Source organism: Entelurus aequoreus, linkage group LG20 (genome assembly GCF_033978785.1).
Source record: "Entelurus aequoreus isolate RoL-2023_Sb linkage group LG20, RoL_Eaeq_v1.1, whole genome shotgun sequence".
Lineage (NCBI taxonomy): Eukaryota > Metazoa > Chordata > Actinopteri > Syngnathiformes > Syngnathidae > Entelurus > Entelurus aequoreus.
The window spans coordinates 49396039-49411073 of record NC_084750.1 but is presented as its reverse complement, the minus strand read 5'-3'; the positions used below and the strand labels follow the sequence as shown (position 1 = coordinate 49411073).

The following is a 15035-nucleotide window of genomic DNA, read 5'->3' as shown; positions in this document are numbered from 1 at the left end:
GTGAGATTTTAACAGGGAAATCATTCTGAAACTGGGTTAGTATATTACACTTTTACCACTAATTTAAAGGTATGGCTATTTTCCTGCAAAAAAGAACTAAGGGTTACATCCTCTGTCCTAAAGCAATTAGAGCTCGTAAATTGAGCTACCACTGTATTTGATTTTATATTTTTCTTTGATCCCTTGGGTGTGTGTCGTTTGGAAAATTAAGCTAAGAGTTTTAAATCACTGTTAAGGGCTTGTCTGGGAATTGAACCCAGGACCTCTCGCACCCTAAGCGAAAATCATACCACTAGACCAACAAGCCCTATGGCAAATGTCACCAAATTCTCAAAAAAGTTTATATTTTATCTGGGGAGACAACCTGTAACTGCACTTTTATTAACAACAATTTTGATTCAGTCCAATTTTCATGCATAAATGAACAAGAGCGTTTTCAGTAATTGAACCCCAGACCTCAGGCGAGAATCATACGACTAGACCAACAAGCTCTGACTTGTGATTTTGCAAGAATCTCAATAAATGTGACATGTTGATAGGGAACACAATCTACAACTAGGTTAGTATATTACACTTTTACCACTAATTTAAAGGTATGGCTATTTTCATGCAAAAAAGAACTAAGGGTTACATCCTCTGTCCTAAAACAATTAGAGCTAGAAAATTGAGCTACCATTGTATTTGATTTTATACATTTTCATTGATCCCTTGATTGTGTGCATTTTGGAAAATTTAGCTATGAGTTCAAAAGCACTGTTAAGGGCTTGTCCGGGAATTGAACCCGGGACCTCTCGCACCCAAAGCGAGAATCATACCACTAGACCAACAAGCCCCAAAAATGATCATTTTAGATAAAAATCTCATGAATTGTGAGATTTTAACAGGAAAATCATTCTGAAACTGGGTTAGTATATTGCACTTTTACCACTAATTTAAAGGTATGGCCATTTTCATGCAAAAAAGAACAAAGGGTTACATCCTCTGTCCTAAAACAATTAGAGCTTGTAAATTGAGCTACCACTGTATTTGATTTTATAAATTGTCATTGATCCCTTGAGTGTGTGCAGTTTGGAAAATTAAGCTAAGAGTTTTAAATCACTGTTAAGGGCTTGTCTGGGAATTGAACTCGGGACCTCTCGCACCCAAAGGGAGAATCCTAACTCTAGATCAACAAGCCCTATGGCAAAAGCTACCAAATTCTCAAAAAAGTTTATATTTTATCTGAGGAAACAACCTGTAACTGCACTTTTATTAACAACAATTTTGATTCAGTCCAGTTTTCATGCATAAATGAACAAGAGCTTTTTCAGTAATTGAACCCCAGACCTCAGGCGAGAATCATACGACTAGACCAACAAGCTCTGACTTGTGATTTTGCAAGAATCTCAATAAATGTGACATGTTGATAGGGAACACAATCTACAACTAGGTTAGTATATTACACTTTTACCACTAATTTAAAGGTATGGCTATTTTCCTGCAAAAAAGAACTAAGGGTTACATCCTCTGTCCTAAAGCAATTAGAGCTCGTAAAGTGAGCTACCACTGTATTTGATTTTATATTTTTCTTTGATCCCTTGGGTGTGTGTCGTTTGGAAAATTAAGCTAAGAGTTTTAAACCACTGTTAAGGGATTGTCCGGGAATTGAACCCAGGACCTCTCGCACCCTAAGCGAGAATCATACCACTAGACCAACAAGCCCTATGGCAAATGTCACCAAATTCTCAAAAAAGTTTATATTTTATCTGGGGCGACAACCTGTAACTGCACTTTTATTAACAACAATTTTGATTCAGTCCAATTTGCATGCATAAATGAACAAGAGCTTTTTCAGTAATTGAACCCCAGACCTCAGGCGAGAATCATACGACTAGACCAACAAGCTCTGACTTGTGATTTTGCAAGAATCTCAATAAATGTGACATGTTGATAGGGAACACAATCTACAACTAGGTTAGTATATTGCACTTTTACCACTAATTTAAAGGTATGGCTATTTTCCTGCAAAAAAGAACTAAGGGTTACATCCTCTGTCCTAAAACAATTAGAGCTTGTAAATTGAGCTACCACTGTATTTGATTTTATACATTTTCATTGATCCCTTGATTGTGTGCATTTTGGAAAATTTAGCTATGAGTTCAAAATCACTGTTAAGGGCTTGTCCGGGAATTGAACCCGGGACCTCTCGCACCCTAAGCGAGAATCATACCACTAGACCAACAAGCCCTGAAAAATATAATTTTAGATAAAAATCTCATGAATCGTGAGATTTTAACAGGGAAATCATTCTGAAACTGGGTTAGTATATTACACTTTTACCACTAATTTAAAGGTATGGCTATTTTCCTGCAAAAAAGAACTAAGGGTTACATCCTCTGTCCTAAAGCAATTAGAGCTTGTAAATTGAGCTACCACTGTATTTGATTTTATACATTTTCATTGATCCCTTGATTGTGTGCATTTTGGAAAATTTAGCTATGAGTTCAAAAGCACTGTTAAGGGCTTGTCCGGGAATTGAACCCGGGACCTCTCGCACCCTAAGCGAGAATCATACCACTAGACCAACAAGCCCTGAAAAATATAATTTTAGATAAAAATCTCATGAATCGTGAGATTTTAACAGGGAAATCATTCTGAAACTGGGTTAGTATATTACACTTTTACCACTAATTTAAAGGTATGGCTATTTTCCTGCAAAAAAGAACTAAGGGTTACATCCTCTGTCCTAAAACAATTAGAGCTTGTAAATTGAGCTACCACTGTATTTGATTTTATACATTTTCATGGATCCCTTAAATGTGTGCAGTTTGGAAAATTAAGCTAAGAGTTTTAAGTCACTGTTAAGGGCTTGTCTGGGAATTGAACCCAGGACCTCTCGCACCCAAAGCGAGAATCATACCACTAGACCAACAAGCCCCGAAAACTATCATTTTAAATAAAAATCTCATGAATTGTGAGATTTTAACAGGGAAATCCTTCTGAAACTGGGTTAGTATATTGCACTTTTACCACTAATTTAAAGGTATGGCTATTTTCCTGCAAAAAAGAACAAGCGTTACAAGCTCTAGGACCTCTTGCACCCTAAGCGAAAATAATACGACTCGACCAACATGCGCCGCAAAAACATGTTTCAACAAAAAGTCTTACGAATTGTGAGATTTTAACAGGAAAATCATTCTGAAACTGGGTTAGTATATTGCACTTTTACCACTAATTTAAAGGTATGGCTATTTTCCTGCAAAAAATAACTAAGGGTTACATCCTCTGTCCTAAAACAATTAGAGCTTGCAAATTGAACTATCACTGTATTTGATTTTATACATTTTCATTGATCCCTTGAGTGCGTGCCGTTTGGAAAATTAAGCTAAGAGTTTTAAATCACTGTTAAGGGCTTGTCTGGGAATTGAACCCAGGACCTCTCGCACCCTAAGCGAGAATCATACCACTAGACCAACAAGCCCTATGGCAAATATCACCAAATTCTCTAAAAAGTTTATATTTTATCTGGGGAAACAACCTGTAACTGCACTTTTATTAACAACAATTTTGATTCAGTCCAATTTTCATGCATAAATGAACAAGAGCTTTTTCAGTAATTGAACCCCAGACCTCAGGCGAGAATCATACGACTAGACCAACAAGCTCTGACTTGTGATTTTGCAAGAATCTCAATAAATGTGACATGTTGATAGGGAACACAATCTACAACTAGGTTAGTATATTACACTTTTACCACTAATTTAAAGGTATGGCTATTTTCATGCAAAAAAGAACTAAGGGTTACATCCTCTGTCCTAAAACAATTAGAGCTAGAAAATTGAGCTACCACTGTATTTGATTTTATACATTTTCATTGATCCCTTGATTGTGTGCATTTTGGAAAATGTAGCTATGAGTTCAAAAGCACTGTTAAGGGCTTGTCCGGGAATTGAACCCGGGACCTCTCGCACCCAAAGCGAGAATCATACCACTAGACCAACAAGCCCCAAAAATTATCATTTTAGATAAAAATCTCATGAATTGTGAGATTTTAACAGGGAAATCCTTCTGAAACTGGGTTAGTATATTGCACTTTTACCACTAATTTAAAGGTATGGCTATTTTCCTGCAAAAAAGAACTAAGGGTTACATCCTCTGTCCTAAAACAATTAGAGCTTGTAAATTGAGCTACCACTGTATTTGATTTTATACATTTTCATTGATCCCTTTATTGTGTGCATTTTGGAAAATTTAGCTATGAGTTCAAGAGCACTGTTAAGGGCTTGTCCGGGAATTGAACCCGGGACCTCTCGCACCCAAAGCGAGAATCATACCACTAGACCAACAAGCCCTGAAAAATATAATTTTAGATAAAAATCTCATGAATCGTGAGATTTTAACAGGGAAATCATTCTGAAACTGGGTTAGTATATTGCACTTTCACCACTAATTTAAAGGTATGGCTATTTTCCTGCAAAAAAGAACTAAGGGTTACATCCTCTGTCCTAAAACAATTAGAGCTCGTAAATTGAGCTACCACTGTATTTGATTTTATATTTTACTTTGATCCCTTGGGTGTGTGTCGTTTGGAAAATTAAACTAAGAGTTTTAAATCACTCTTAAGGGCTTGTCTGGGAATTGAACCCAGGACCTCTCGCACCCTAAGCGAGAATCATACCACTAGACCAACAAGCCCTATGGCAAATGTCACCAAATTCTCAAAAAAGTTTATATTTTATCTGGTGAAACAACCTGTAACTGCACTTTTATTAACAACAATTTTGATTCAGTCCAGTTTTCATGCATAAATGAACAAGAGCTTTTTCAGTAATCGAACCCCAGACCTCAGGCGAGAATCATACGACTAGACCAACAAGCTCTGACTTGTGATTTTGCAAGAATCTCAATAAATGTGACATGTTGATAGGGAACACAATCTACAACTAGGTTAGTATATTACACTTTTACCACTAATTTAAAGGTATGGCTATTTTCCTGCAAAAAAGAACTAAGGGTTACATCCTCTGTCCTAAAACAATTAGAGCTTGTAAATTGAGCTACCACTGTATTTGATTTTATACATTTTCATTGATCCCTTGATTGTGTGCATTTTGGAAAATTTAGCTATGACTTCAAGAGCACTGTTAAGGGCTTGTCCGGGAATTGAACCCGGGACCTCTCGCACCCTAAGCGAGAATCATACCACTAGACCAACAAGCCCTGAAAAATATAATTTTAGATAAAAATCTCATGAATCGTGAGATTTTAACAGGGAAATCATTCTGAAACTGGGTTAGTATATTGCACTTTTACCACTAATTTAAAGGTATGGCTGTCCTAAAAGCTTGTAAATTGAGCTACCACTGTATTTGATTTTATACATTTTCATTGATCCCTTAAATGTGTGCAGTTTGGAAAATTAAGCTAAGAGTTTTAAGTCACTGTTAAGGGCTTGTCTGGGAATTGAACCCAGGACCTCTTGCACCCAAAGCGAGAATCATACTACTAGACCAACAAGCCCCGAAAACTATCATTTTAAATAAAAATCTCATGAATTGTGAGATTTTAACAGGGAAATCCTTCTGAAACTGGGTTAGTATATTGCACTTTTACCACTAATTTAAAGGTATGGCTATTTTCCTGCAAAAAAGAACTAAGGGTTACATCCTCTGTCCTAAAACAATTAGAGCTCGTAAATTGAGCGACCACTGTATTTGATTTTATATTTTTCTTTGATCCCTTGGGTGTGTGTCGTTTGGAAAATTAAGCTAAGAGTTTTAAATCACTGTTAAGGGCTTGTCTGGGAATTGAACCCAGGACCTCTCGCACCCTAAGCGAGAATCATACCACTAGACCAACAAGCCCTATGGCAAATGTCACCAAATTCTCAAAAAAGTTTATATTTTATCTGGTGAAACAACCTGTAACTGCACTTTTATTAACAACAATTTTGATTCAGTCCAATTTGCATGCATAAATGAACAAGAGCTTTTTCAGTAATTGAACCCCAGACCTCAGGCGAGAATCATACGACTAGACCAACAAGCTCTGACTTGTGATTTTGCAAGAATCTCAATAAATGTGACATGTTGATAGGTAACACAATCTACAACTAGGTTAGTATATTACACTTTTACCACTAATTTAAAGGTATGGCTATTTTAATGCAAAAAAAAACTAAGGGTTACATCCTCTGTCCTAAAACAATTAGAGCTTGTAAATTGAGCTACCACTGTATTTGATTTTATACATTTTCATTGATCCCTTGATTGTGTGCATTTTGGAAAATTTAGCTATGAGTTCAAAAGCACTGTTAAGGGCTTGTCCGGGAATTGAACCCGGGACCTCTCGCACCCAAAGCGAGAATCATACCACTAGACCAACAAGCCCCAAAAATTATCATTTTAGATAAAAATCTCATGAATTGTGAGATTTTAACAGGAAAATCATTCTGAAACTGGGTTAGTATATTGCACTTTTACCACTAATTTAAAGGTATGGCCATTTTCATGCAAAAAAGAACAAAGGGTTACATCCTCTGTCCTAAAACAATTAGAGCTTGTAAATTGAGCTACCACTGTATTTGATTTTATAAATTGTCATTGATCTCTTGAGTGTGTGCAGTTTGGAAAATTAAGCTAAGAGTTTTAAATCAATGTTAAGGGCTTGTCTGGGAATTGAACTCGGGACCTCTCGCACCCAAAGGGAGAATCCTAACTCTAGATCAACAAGCCCTACGGCAAAAGCTACCAAATTCTCAAAAAAGTTTATATTTTATCTGAGGAAACAACCTGTAACTGCACTTTTATTAACAACAATTTTGATTCAGTCCAGTTTTCATGCATAAATGAACAAGAGCTTTTTCAGTAATTGAACCCCAGACCTCAGGCGAGAATCATACGACTAGACCAGGGGTCGGCAACCCAAAATGTTGAAAGAGCCATATTGGACCAAGAATACAAAAACAAATCTGTCTGGAGCCGCAAAAAATTAAAAGCTATTGTAACAAACTATTAAGAGGCATGCCCATAAAAATAGGTTACACTATATTTACATGTGTCATGAGATATACATTTAATTAAGAGGACTTAAAGGAAACTAAATGACCTCAAATATAGCTACAAATGAGGCATAATGATGCAATATCATTGTACATATCGCTAGCCTAAATAGCATGTTAGCATCGATTAGCTTGCAGTCATGCAGTGACCAAATATGTCTGATTAGCACTCCACACAAGTCAATAACATCAACAAAACTCACCTTTGTGCACGACGTTAAAAGCTTGGTGGACAAAATGAGACAGAAAAAGAAGTGGCATAAAACACGTCCTAGCAAGTCGGAGAAAGTTATACATGGAAACAAACTATACGGTGAGTTCAAGGACCGCCAAAATTAGTAGGACAAAACGGCGCTCGCCAAATACTCGAATCAGTGAAGCATATTTAATATAAACAGTGTGATTTATAACAATTGGGGAGGTTTGTGTCATGTTTGTCCTCCTACAGAAACCATAGTAAAACAAAAAAATAGATTTTTTTCCCCTCATCTTTTTCCATTCTTCATACATTTTTGAAAAATCTCCAGAGAGCCACTAGGGCGGCGCTAAAGAGCCGCATGCGGCTCTAGAGCCGCGGGTTGCCGACCCCCGCACTAGACCAACAAGCCCTGAAAAATATAATTTTAGATAAAAATCTCATGAATCGTGAGATTTTAACAGGGAAATCATTCTGAAACTGGGTTAGTATATTACACTTTTACCACTAATTTAAAGGTATGGCTATTTTCCTGCAAAAAAGAACTAAGGGTTACATCCTCTGTCCTAAAACAATTAGAGCTTGTAAATTGAGCTACCACTGTATTTGATTTTATACATTTTCATGGATCCCTTAAATGTGTGCAGTTTGGAAAATTAAGCTAAGAGTTTTAAGTCACTGTTAAGGGCTTGTCTGGGAATTGAACCCAGGACCTCTCGCACCCAAAGCGAGAATCATACGACTAGACCAACAAGCCCCGAAAACTATCATTTTGAATAAAAATCTCATGAATTGTGAGATTTTAACAGGGAAATCCTTCTGAAACTGGGTTAGTATATTGCACTTTTACCACTAATTTAAAGGTATGGCTATTTTCCTGCAAAAAAGAACAAGCGTTACAAGCTCTAGGACCTCTTGCACCCTAAGCGAAAATAATACGACTCGACCAACATGCGCCGCAAAAACATGTTTCAACAAAAAGTCTTACGAATTGTGAGATTTTAACAGGGAAATCATTCTAAAACTGGGTTAGTACATTGCACTTTTACCACTAATTTAAAAGTATGGCTATTTTCCTGCAAAAAATAACTAAGGGTTACATCCTCTGTCCTAAAACAATTAGAGCTTGCAAATTGAACTACCACTGTATTTGATTTTACACATTTTCATTGATCCCTTGAGTGCGTGCCGTTTGGAAAATTAAGCTAAGAGTTTTAAATCACTGTTAAGGGCTTGTCCAGGAATTGAACCCAGGACCTCTCGCACCCTAAGCGAGAATCATACCACTAGACCAACAAGCCCTATGGCAAATGTCACCAAATTCTCAAAAAAGTTTATATTTTATCTGGGGCGACAACCTGTAACTGCACTTTTGTTAACAACAATTTTGATTCAGTCCAATTTTCATGCATAAATGAACAAGAGCTTTTTCAGTAATCGAACCCCAGACCTCAGGCGAGAATCATACGACTAGACCAACAAGCTCTGACTTGTGATTTTGCAAGTATCTCAATAAATGTGACATGTTGATAGGGAACACAATCTACAACTAGGTTAGTATATTACACTTTTACCACTAATTTAAAGGTATGGCTATTTTCATGCAAAAAAGAACTAAGGGTTACAAGCTTTGTCCTAAAACGTTTAGAGCTCGAAAATTGAGGTATCACTGTATTTGATTTTATACAGTTTCATTATTCCCTTGATTGTATGCATTTTGGAAAATTTTGCTATGAGTTCAAAGGCACTGTTAAGGGCTTGTCCGGGAATTGAACACGGGACCTCTTGCACCCAAAGCGAGAATCATACCACTAGACCAACAAGCCCCGAAAAACATAATTTTAGATAAAAATCTTATGAATTGTGAGATTTTAACAGGAAAATCATTCTGAAACTGGGTTAGTATATTGCACTTTTACCACTAATATAAAGGTATGGCTATTTTCCTGCAAAAAAGAACTAAGGGTTACAAGTTCTGTCCTAAAACAATTAGAGCTTGTAAATTGAGGTGCCACTGTATTTGATTTTATACATTTTCATTCTCCTGTCAGAGAGAGTTCCAATTCCCACCTTCAGAAGAACTTTGAACATGTCACGAGGGAGGTGCTAGACAATGAGTCCGAATGGACCATGTTCCGCGCCTCTATTGTCGAGGCGGCTGATTGGAGCTGTGGCCGCAAGGTAGTTGGTACCTGTCGTGGCGGTAATCCTAGAACCCGCTGGTGGACACCGGCGGTGAGGGATGCCGTCAAGCTGAAGAAGGAGTCCTATCGGGTTCTTTTGGCTCATAGGACTCCTGAGGCAGCGGACGGGTACCGACAGGCCAAGCGGTGTGCGGCTTCAGCGGTCGTGGAGGCAAAAACTCGGACATGGGAGGAGTTCGGGGAAGCCATGGAAAACGACTTCCGGACGGCTTCGAAGCGATTCTGGACCACCATCCGCCGCCTCAGGAAGGGGAAGCAGTGCACTATCAACACCGTGTATGGTGAGGATGGTGTTCTGCTGACCTTGGCTGCGGATGTTGTGGATCGGTGGAGGGAATACTTCGAATACCTCCTCAATCCCACCAACACGTCTTCCTATGAGGAAGCAGTGCCTGGGGAATCTGTGGTGGGCTCTTCTATTTCTGGGGCTGAGGTTGCTGAGGTAGTTAAAAAGCTCCTCGGTGGGAAGGCCCCGGGGTTGGATGAGATCCGCCCGGAGTTCCTCAATGCTCTGGATGCTGTGGGGCTGTCTTGGTTGACAAGACTCTGCAGCATCGTGTGGACATCGGGGGCGGTACCTCTGGATTGGCAGACCGGGGTGGTGGTTCCTCTCTTTAAGAAGGGGAACCGGAGGGTGTGTTCTAACTATCGTGGGATCACACTCCTCAGCCTTCCCGGTAAGGTCTATTCAGGTGTACTGGAGAGGAGGCTACGCCGGATAGTCGAACCTCGGATTCAGGAGGAACAGTGTGGTTTTCGTCCTGGTCGTGGAACTGTGGACCAGCTCTATACTCTCGGCAGGGTCCTTGAGGGTGCATGGGAGTTTGCCCAACCAGTCTACATGTGTTTTGTGGACTTGGAGAAGGCATTCGACCGTGTCCCTCGGGAAGTCCTGTGGGTAGTGCTCCGAAAGTATGGGGTATCGGACTGTCTGATTGTGGCGGTCCGCTCCCTGTATGATCAGTGTCAGAGCTTAGTCCGCATTGCCGGCAGTAAGTCGGACACGTTTCCAGTGACGGTTGGACTCAACCAAGGCTGCCCTTTGTCAGCGATTCTGTTCATAACTTTTATGGACAGAATTTCTAGGCGCAGTCAAGGCGTTTAGGGGATCTGGTTTGGTGGCTGCAGGATTAGGTCTCTGCTTTTTGCAGATGATGTGGTCCTGATGGCTTCATCTGGCCAGGATCTTCAGCTCTCACTGGATCGGTTTGCAGCTGAGTGTGAAGCGACTGGAATGAGGATCAGCCCCTCCAAGTCCGAATCCATGGTTCTTGCCCGGAAAAGGGTGGAGTGCCATCTCCGGGTTGCGGAGGAGACCCTGCCCCAAGTGGAGGAGTTCAAGTACCTCGGAGTCTTGTTCACGAGTGAGGGAAGAGTGGATCGTGAGATCGACAGGTGGATCGGTGCCACGTCTTCAATAATGCGGACGCTGTATCGATCCGTTGTGGTGAAGAAGGAGCTGAGCCGGAAAGCAAAGCTCTCAATTTACCGGTCGATCTACGTTCCCATCCTCACCTATGGTCATGAACTTTGGGTTATGACCGAAAGGACAAGATCACGGGTACAAGCGGCCGAAATGAGTTTCCTCCGCCGGGTGGCGGGTCTCTCCCTTAGAGATAGGGTGAGAAGCTCTGCCATCCGGGGGGAACTCAAAGTAAAGCCGCTGCTCCTCCACATCGAGAGGAGCCAGATGAGGTGGTTCGGGCATCTGGTCAGGATGCCACCCGAACGCCTCCCTAGGGAGGTGTTTAGGGCACGTCCGACCGGTAGGAGGCCACGGGGAAGACCCAGGACACGTTGGGAAGACTATGTCTCCCGGCTGGCCTGGGAACGCCTCGGGATCCCCCGGGAGGAGCTGGACGAAGTGGCTGGGGAGAGGGAAGTCTGGGCTTCCCTGCTTAGGCTGCTGCCCCCGCGACCCGACCTCGGATAAGCGGAAGAAGATGGATGGATGGATGGATAAATATATATATATATATACCGTATTTCCTTGAATAGCCGCAGGGGCGTTAATTAATTTAAAACCTCCTGTCACACCTGCGTTTACCGGAAACCGGCGGGATGGCCGTGCATGCGGTAATTATTTTAAAACCTCTTCTCACTCCGGCGTTTACCAAAAGGAATCCATAAAATTTAGGCGTGCGCTTTGAGTGTGATGTAAGCATACCATCATGAAAAGCACATTTAATTAAAAAAAACGTTATTATGGTCTTACCTGTACTTATAAATGGAGTCCATTTGCACCTCCTTCTGACCAAAAGCATCGATAACTTGTTTATAGAAGTCTTCCTTATTTTCTTTCTTCAGTTTTAAAAGTCTCTGTTTCGATGGAGATATTCCTTTAATTATTACCTCCTGCTTCCATTGAAAGTCCAGTTTAGAAAACTGTTTTATTTTAGATACCGGTATGTAATCCTCCATGGTAAAAGTTCAGGCAGAGGGAAAAAATAAATCTCTTGCTGCGTGTGTTCACTTCTTCTGCAGTATAGGAAGTCGCAAGAAGGATCACTAGCGCGGCAGCGCCCTCTACCACCAGGAGGCGGGAGTCATTTAATGACTTATACAGTATTTCACACACGCAGCTACGGTATATTAATAAAACATAGCTGCTTATTGTTCTCTTTAGCATACTGTACCGGTATTCAATAGCTTGAACCTTAAATCCTACTGAAAAGCTCTTTATCTTTTTTCCTTTGTGCGATTGTAAACTACTGAAATCAGCTTCCTCCATTTTGAAAAGGAGGACAGATGCGTCACTCGTGACGTAACGAATTTGACCCGGTGGAAGTTCTAGCCATATGCTAAATATTTTGCGAAACGAGTTTGACCCGGCGAAAATTATAGACATGCGATAATAAAATTAATATTTTGCGAAACGAATTTGATCCAGCTTCAATAATAAACCGGCGATAAGGCCAAGCATGCGTTAATTATTTTGAGAAACGAGTTTGACCCGGCAGTAATTCTAGACGTGCGAATACTATATTCCCTGCGCCAATTCAAGGAAATACGGTATATATATATATATATATATATATATATATATATATATATATATATATATATATATATATATATATATGAAATACTCGAGTTGGTGAATTCTAGCTGTAAATATACTCCTCCCCTCTTAACCACGCCCCACCCCCCGGAATCGGAGGTCTCAAGGTTGGCAAGTATGAGCTAACTTGAGTCCAAAGTAGCATGATTGAAGTCCCCAGAAATGATGAAAAAAGCCTCCGGATGTTTTGTGTGTAGCCTTGATGTGATGGCGTGGATCATCTCACATGCATTGGCTGCATCTGCCCTCGGGGGAATGTAAACACAGAGGGAGATCACGTGACTGAACTCCCTCGGCAGATAGTATGGCCGGAGGCTAACAGCTAGTAGCTCCAGGTCCGGGCAACACAAGACTTTCTTCACGGAGATGTGTCCCGGGTTACACCAGCGGATATGATGAGCCCCCCACCTTTGCTTTTCCCACATGCTTTAGTTTCTCTGTCAACTCTCACTGCGGTGAATCCCTGCAGGTCCACGTTAGCATCCGGTACCAGATGGTTTAGCCACGTTTCCGTGAAGATAAACAGGCTGCTCTCTCGATACGCACGCTGGCTTTTTAGTCCATGAAGCTCGTCGATCTTGTTCGGCAGCGAGTTGACATTCCCCATGATGACGGAAGGAATGGATGGTTTGTAGCGCGTCGATTTTCCTCTCGCTTAGCCTTTAGCTTAACCCCTGCTTTGCAGCCCCGAGGATTCTTCCTCAGCTCGGCTGGAATGGAGTGTCGGACAGCAGTACGCCCCGATGTTTTCAGAGTGAGCAGCTCCTCTCTCCAATAAGTAAGAAAGCTGGCTGCTGGTCTTTTAAAACTGCCAAAAGTATCCATTGGATATGTACAGGGATTCACTATGTCTTCAAGGAAAACATGAAAATGATAAAAGACAAAAAAAAGAACAAAAGATAAAATATGAGTTTATAAGAGCTAATAAATAATAATATTAATAAAGATAAAAGATAAGTTTAAAAGATGTAGAACTACAGAGCTACTGGAGATGCAGATAATGTGGTTTATTCAATGAGAATTATTAGTAGCATTACTTTAAAGTGATAAAAAATGTTGATATTGTTCATACTGGAGCGATTACATTTACTGTAATATTGTACATGGTAATTGAGATTTGTTAAATATTGTATATATTATATAAAAATATAATATAATATAATAGATCAGTATATATTATTTACTGTATATCCATCCATTTCTACCGCTTATTCCCTTCGGGGTCGCTGGAGCCTATCTCAGCTACAATCGGGCGGAAGGCGGAGTACACCCTGGACAAGTCGCCACCTCATCGCAGGGCCAACACAGATAGACAGACAACATTCACACTCACATTCACACACTAGGGACCATTTAGTGTTGCCAATCAGCCTATCCCCAGGTGCATGTTTTACTGTATATATAATATGTAAATATTATATATATGTTGTATTTTATATTGCTACTATGGTACATTTTTAGTCTACTTAATACCTGCATTATCCTTTCCATCCTTACCCTTTCCATCCTTTGTAACTGAGCTACTGTGTGATTTGATTTGATTTTTATTAAGGATCCCCATTAGCTGGTTGCCTCAACAACCCACTAGTCTTCCTGGGGTGCACAATTCAGTACAATTACAAGTAAAAGCATATAATTATAACTACACAATACAGAAAAAATAAAAGCATCAATAAAAAACAAGCAAACAATTTACAGTCACAGAATAATAATTACCATATAAATATAACTACACAATATAAAACCAAACAAATAATCAATGAGCAAACTAATTTAAAAACTCAGATAAAATATTACTCTCTTTTTAAAAACCTGTTTACTTTCAATGCTGGTGAGAATTCGAGGCAGGTTATTCCAGAGCGATAAAGATCTATAAATAAACGATTTCCACAAAACATTCTTCCTGGGACGAGGGAGTACAAAATGCCCCTCACTGGATGCCCTGGTATTGTGATTATGTATAGTGCTACTGTGAACTATTTGGGCCATGAGAAAAGCAGGAGTTTTACTAGCGGTTACTGATTTGAACAATATAAGAGTATTAGCTGACAACCTGTTCTGCACTGTTAGCTAGGAAAGAGAAGCATGCATTTGGTTAACATTGGTTCTTAGTGAACAACCCAGAACCAGCCTTGCTGCCCTATTCTGGACAATCTGGAGCTTACTGATCTCACCACTTGCAGCAGACTGTAGAACAATAGTCAAGATGACACAAGACTAAACTCTTAACAATCTGACAAAGAAGAGGTGGATCAACAAAAGCAGCACATTTCCTGGAAATACCAACAGCCCTTCCCATCTCTGTAACTATATCACTGATATGATTTGACCAGGATAGAGTGCAGTCCAGCATCACTCCAAGGAGCTTGGCACTTCTGACCTGTTGAACTGTTCAAATACCTAGCCTCAGATCCAACTTTGGGTCACGAGATAACCCTTGCCTAGTCCCCAATGTAATACTTTTGGTTTTTGAGGTGTTAAGGACAAGTGTGTTACATACTGTCCAGTCATGCACAGCTTTTAGTTCCTCACTCA

The 15035-nt window shown here is 40.0% G+C and overlaps 2 protein-coding genes and 16 non-coding genes across 21 annotated transcripts in view; 1 reads left to right on the top strand and 17 right to left on the bottom strand.

Moving 5' to 3' along the window:
- LOC133636330 (zinc finger protein 25-like) overlaps positions 1–15035 on the top strand; it is a 1044419-nt gene that overhangs the window by 72306 nt on the left and 957078 nt on the right. The gene's annotated exons all lie outside the window — the stretch shown is intronic.
- The window catches only part of LOC133636332 (zinc finger protein 25-like), a 341291-nt gene that overhangs the window by 141290 nt on the left and 184966 nt on the right, over positions 1–15035 (bottom strand). The window lies entirely within an intron of this gene.
- Positions 236–307, bottom strand: trnap-agg (transfer RNA proline (anticodon AGG)). Its single transcript has one exon. It is a non-coding gene; the product is annotated as a tRNA-Pro (tRNA).
- trnap-ugg (transfer RNA proline (anticodon UGG)) lies at positions 761–832 on the bottom strand. The gene has a single exon. It is a non-coding gene; the product is annotated as a tRNA-Pro (tRNA).
- On the bottom strand, positions 2155–2226 carry trnap-agg (transfer RNA proline (anticodon AGG)). Its single transcript has one exon. It is a non-coding gene; the product is annotated as a tRNA-Pro (tRNA).
- On the bottom strand, positions 2500–2571 carry trnap-agg (transfer RNA proline (anticodon AGG)). The gene has a single exon. It is a non-coding gene; the product is annotated as a tRNA-Pro (tRNA).
- On the bottom strand, positions 2845–2916 carry trnap-ugg (transfer RNA proline (anticodon UGG)). The gene has a single exon. It is a non-coding gene; the product is annotated as a tRNA-Pro (tRNA).
- trnap-agg (transfer RNA proline (anticodon AGG)) lies at positions 3389–3460 on the bottom strand. The gene has a single exon. It is a non-coding gene; the product is annotated as a tRNA-Pro (tRNA).
- Positions 3914–3985, bottom strand: trnap-ugg (transfer RNA proline (anticodon UGG)). The gene has a single exon. It is a non-coding gene; the product is annotated as a tRNA-Pro (tRNA).
- Positions 4259–4330, bottom strand: trnap-ugg (transfer RNA proline (anticodon UGG)). The gene has a single exon. It is a non-coding gene; the product is annotated as a tRNA-Pro (tRNA).
- trnap-agg (transfer RNA proline (anticodon AGG)) lies at positions 4603–4674 on the bottom strand. Its single transcript has one exon. It is a non-coding gene; the product is annotated as a tRNA-Pro (tRNA).
- On the bottom strand, positions 5128–5199 carry trnap-agg (transfer RNA proline (anticodon AGG)). Its single transcript has one exon. It is a non-coding gene; the product is annotated as a tRNA-Pro (tRNA).
- On the bottom strand, positions 5428–5499 carry trnap-ugg (transfer RNA proline (anticodon UGG)). Its single transcript has one exon. It is a non-coding gene; the product is annotated as a tRNA-Pro (tRNA).
- trnap-agg (transfer RNA proline (anticodon AGG)) lies at positions 5772–5843 on the bottom strand. The gene has a single exon. It is a non-coding gene; the product is annotated as a tRNA-Pro (tRNA).
- trnap-ugg (transfer RNA proline (anticodon UGG)) lies at positions 6297–6368 on the bottom strand. The gene has a single exon. It is a non-coding gene; the product is annotated as a tRNA-Pro (tRNA).
- trnap-ugg (transfer RNA proline (anticodon UGG)) lies at positions 7921–7992 on the bottom strand. The gene has a single exon. It is a non-coding gene; the product is annotated as a tRNA-Pro (tRNA).
- Positions 8465–8536, bottom strand: trnap-agg (transfer RNA proline (anticodon AGG)). Its single transcript has one exon. It is a non-coding gene; the product is annotated as a tRNA-Pro (tRNA).
- Positions 8990–9061, bottom strand: trnap-ugg (transfer RNA proline (anticodon UGG)). Its single transcript has one exon. It is a non-coding gene; the product is annotated as a tRNA-Pro (tRNA).